Source organism: Oncorhynchus nerka, unplaced genomic scaffold (assembly GCF_034236695.1).
Source record: "Oncorhynchus nerka isolate Pitt River unplaced genomic scaffold, Oner_Uvic_2.0 unplaced_scaffold_6632, whole genome shotgun sequence".
Taxonomy (NCBI): domain Eukaryota; kingdom Metazoa; phylum Chordata; class Actinopteri; order Salmoniformes; family Salmonidae; genus Oncorhynchus; species Oncorhynchus nerka.
This window is the reverse complement of record NW_027034682.1, coordinates 2851-7357: the sequence shown is the minus strand read 5'-3', so window position 1 is coordinate 7357 and position 4507 is coordinate 2851. Positions and strand designations below refer to the sequence as shown.

Sequence of the window (4507 nt, the reverse complement as noted above, 5' to 3'; positions counted from 1 at the left end):
CTAGTGAGTGTGTGGGTAGAGTCTAGTGAGTGTGTGGGTAGAGTCTAGTGAGTGTGTGGGTAGAGTCTAGTGAGTGTGTGGGTAGAGTCTAGTGAGTGTGTGGGTAGAGTCTAGTGAGTGTGTGGGTAGAGTCTAGTGAGTGTGTGGGTAGAGTCTAGTGAGTGTGTGGGTAGAGTCTAGTGAGTGTGAGGGTAGAGTCTAGTGAGTGTGTGGGTAGAGTCTAGTGAGTGTGTGGGTAGAGTCTAGTGAGTGTGTGGGTAGAGTCTAGTGAGTGTGTGGGTAGAGTCTAGTGAGTGTGTGGGTAGAGTCTGAGTGAGTGTGTGGGTAGAGTCTAGTGAGTGTGTGGGTAGAGTCTAGTGAGTGTGTGGGTAGAGTCTAGTGAGTGTGTGGGTAGAGTCTAGTGAGTGTGTGGGTAGAGTCTAGTGAGTGTGTGGGTAGAGACTAGTGAGTGTGTGGGTAGAGTCTAGTGAGTGTGTGGGTAGAGTCTAGTGAGTGTGTGGGTAGAGTCTAGTGAGTGTGTGGGTAGAGTCTAGTGAGTGTGTGGGTAGAGTCTAGTGAGTGTGTGGGTAGAGTCTAGTGAGTGTGTGGGTAGAGTCTAGTGAGTGTGTGGGTAGAGTCTAGTGAGTGTGTGGGTAGAGTCTAGTGAGTGTGTGGGTAGAGTCTAGTGAGTGTGTGGGTAGAGTCTAGTGAGTGTGTGGGTAGAGTCTAGTGAGTGTGTGGGTAGAGTCTAGTGAGTGTGTGGGTAGAGTCTAGTGAGTGTGTGGGTAGAGTCTAGTGAGTGTGTGGGTAGAGTCTAGTGAGTGTGTGGGTAGAGTCTAGTGAGTGTGTGGGTAGAGTCTAGTGAGTGTGTGGGTAGAGTCTAGTGAGTGTGTGGGTAGAGTCTAGTGAGTGTGTGGGTAGAGTCTAGTGAGTGTGTGGGTAGAGTCTAGTGAGTGTGTGGGTAGAGTCTAGTGAGTGTGTGGGTAGAGTCTGTGAGAGTGTGCAGTGAGTGTGTGGGTAGAGTCTAGTGAGTGTGTGGGTAGAGTCTAGTGAGTGTGTGGGTAGAGTCTAGTGAGTGTGTGGGTAGAGTCTAGTGAGTGTGTGGGTAGAGTCTAGTGAGTGTGTGGGTAGAGTCTAGTGAGTGTGTGGGTAGAGTCTAGTGAGTGTGTGGGTAGAGTCTAGTGAGTGTGTGGGTAGAGTCTAGTGAGTGTGTGGGTAGAGTCTAGTGAGTGTGTGGGTAGAGTCTAGTGAGTGTGTGGGTAGAGTCTAGTGAGTGTGTGGGTAGAGTCTAGTGAGTGTGTGGGTAGAGTCTAGTGAGTGTGTGGGTAGAGTCTAGTGAGTGTGTGGGTAGAGTCTAGTGAGTGTGTGGGTAGAGTCTAGTGAGTGTGTGGGTAGAGTCTAGTGAGTGTGTGGGTAGGAGTCTAGTGAGTGTGTGGGTAGAGTCTAGTGAGTGTGTGGGTAGAGTCTAGTGAGTGTGTGGGTAGAGTCTAGTGAGTGTGTGGGTAGAGTCTAGTGAGTGTGTGGGTAGAGTCTAGTGAGTGTGTGGGTAGAGTCTAGTGAGTGTGTGGGTAGAGTCTAGTGAGTGTGTGGGTAGAGTCTAGTGAGTGTGTGGGTAGAGTCTAGTGAGTGTGTGGGTAGAGTCTAGTGAGTGTGTGGGTAGAGTCTAGTGAGTGTGTGGGTAGAGTCTAGTGAGTGTGTGGGTAGAGTCTAGTGAGTGTGTGGGTAGAGTCTAGTGAGTGTGTGGGTAGAGTCTAGTGAGTGTGTGGGTAGAGTCTAGTGAGTGTGTGGGTAGAGTCTAGTGAGTGTGTGGGTAGAGTCTAGTGAGTGTGTGGGTAGAGTCTAGTGAGTGTGTGGGTAGAGTCTAGTGAGTGTGTGGGTAGAGTCTAGTGAGTGTGGTGGTAGAGTCTAGTGAGTGTGTGGGCAGAGTCTAGTGAGAGTGTGGGTAGAGTCTAGTGAGTGTGGTGAGAGTCTGGTAGTGTGTGGGTAGAGTCTAGTGAGTGTCCATAGAACCAGTGCAAATAACATAAAACATATCTAATTAAAAAGACATAGACTCAGTGCAAGAGTGTCAGAGTAAAAAAAACAAAAAAAGGTGTCAATGTAAATACAGACATGTTTTTTCAGATTTCCAAAGGAGCATTGCCTTATTTGGAACAAGAACCAACACTTTATCTGTATTTTTTAATTATATTTTAAGATATGTCTTTAGTGCTCGTGGAATGACATCGATGAACATGATTTGAAGCAACATGTAATTTGCTAAAGGTCTCTATCACACCTGGATGGTCAAGTCTCATCTTGTGTTCTTTGAATTATGAACAACACGGATCATCATTCCTACTCATTACAATGTGGTTATTGTTATTATAGAGCAGTAGTCTCTTACCTTGGGATGGTCAGTGGGGTGCCGTCCACCCATTTCCAGGCCCCCTCAGTAACAGAGTCAGTCAGACCAATCCAGGCTCTCTTATTGAAGCTTAAGAGAAACTCCTGTTGTTGAGAAAGATACTGATATTGTCAACTACTATAGACTACATGTGTTAAATACTGAAAGATACATTACTGACCAAGGCATGTTTTATTCTCTCACTCACTCACCACTACACTCACCACTCACTCACTCACTCACTCACCCACTCACTCACTCACTCACTCACTCACTCACTCACTCACCACTCACCACTCACTCACCACTCACTCACCCACTCCTCACTCACTCGCATCTCACTCACTCGACTCACTCCACCACTCACTCACTCACCACCACTCACTCACTCACCACTCACCACTCACTCACCACCATCACCACTCACTCACTCACTACTCACTCACTCACTCACTCACCTGTTCCAAATCACTGTTTATGATCACCAGGTCTGCTCCTCTCTTCAGACAGTCCTGTCTGCTCTCCTTCCAGCTTTTAGTCTCAGTAGACAGGAAGTACCAACTGGATTCCAACTTAATCTGCCAGCCTTCAGGACAGGTTTGTTCTACAACACAAAAACATATATTTCCATCTTGTTATTCGGCACCTATTATTGTAGAATACGCAACACTGCATATTAGATACTGTATGTGATGTTATGATCATTTATCAGGTAAACTCACTCAGATTAGAGAACTTTGACGTGAGATCATCTCTATCCATCTGTAGCTGGTCTCTCTCTTTAGTCAGGGTGTTGTAACTGATCTGTAGCTGGTCTCTCTCTTTAGTCAGGGTGTTGTAACTGATCTGTAGCTGGTCTCTCTCTTTAGTCAGGGTGTTGTAACTGGTCTGTAGCTGGTCTCTCTTTAGTCAGAATGTTGTAAATGGGTTTTAGCTGGTCTCCTCTTCAGTCAGGGTTTTGTAACTGGTCTGTAGCTGGTCTCTCTCTTCAGTCAGTGTGTTGTAACTGGTCTGTAGCTGGTCTCTCTCCACAGTCTCATTGCCTCTGTTATCTGGAAAGGATTGATACATATAGCTCCTGGTTAATTCCCTCACAAAACAGTAATTCAATAATATCTAAATCGCATATTCCCATGATAATGACTGAGATGATTGGCATGCAGTGTGGACATTTCACCAGTAAAACGTGATGAATTATCATTCAAGATTGACATGGATGTTTAGAGATTATTTTGAAATGAGGAATGCCTAACGTGGTGTAGGAAGGTGTTAAATATAACACGTTTTTGAGACAATGTGGATATAGTCAGACGTAATCTGAGGATGCATGTCATGTATATTCTATGAAGAGATTGAAAAGGGGCCATCTGTCGGTACAAACTTGATTGAGACATGATGATGTCATAAACAAATATCACTCCACCACTGGTTACAAAATACATAATCGGCATCAGGAAAATAGGACAGACTATCAGCTGATCATTGACGCTGATGATTGATGTAAATCTGCTAGTTAGCTAGATCAATCATTCTTTCACTGATCGGGATTTAATCTTTAATACTCACAAATAATAACTTCATAACATAGCCTGACCTTCATGGTCCCGCTTTAAATTACCTTCAGCTTATGAAGGCTTTTATACTGCCTTTCAGTAATGCTTTCATAAACACTACATAAATGTGTTATTTAGCATCTTTAAGTATATGTCATGCTTTAGAAAGGGTTCATAAACATGGCCTAACTGTGTGACAATATCACCCATGTCAAGTGTGACATGACCCACTATGTTGAATAAGATATAAACATATAAAGGGGGACAAGCTGTGCTGAAGGAAGAAACAGGCTCTAAAGTTAAGTTTAGATGACACCTAATCTCGTTCCCAGACACTTCCGCCCAAATGGTCAGAAGATAAACACATCAAACTTGGCTTTCATTAGTTATGTTAGGTTAGCAAAGGACATGGCCTAATGGCAGGCAAATATTTTACTCAGTTAGGTCACTTACATAGAATTCTATGGTCACTCCAAATAAGGCCAACTTTAAATGGTTGACATCCCAGGCTTATACTGTGCATTCAGAAAGTATTCAGACCCTTTGACTTTCTTACAACCTTATTCTACAATGTATTAAATTGTTTTCT

At 44.2% G+C, this 4507-nt stretch overlaps 1 long non-coding RNA gene across 1 annotated transcript; it reads right to left on the bottom strand.

Annotated features, from left to right (window-relative positions):
* Positions 1 to 2334: 2334 nt before the first annotated feature.
* LOC135566229 (uncharacterized) lies at positions 2335 to 3427 on the bottom strand. Its single transcript, XR_010462009.1, has 3 exons — positions 3088 to 3427; positions 2824 to 2969; positions 2335 to 2469 (listed from the first exon to the last, which is right to left on the bottom strand). It is a non-coding gene; the product is annotated as an uncharacterized LOC135566229 (long non-coding RNA).
* Positions 3428 to 4507: the final 1080 nt, after the last annotated feature.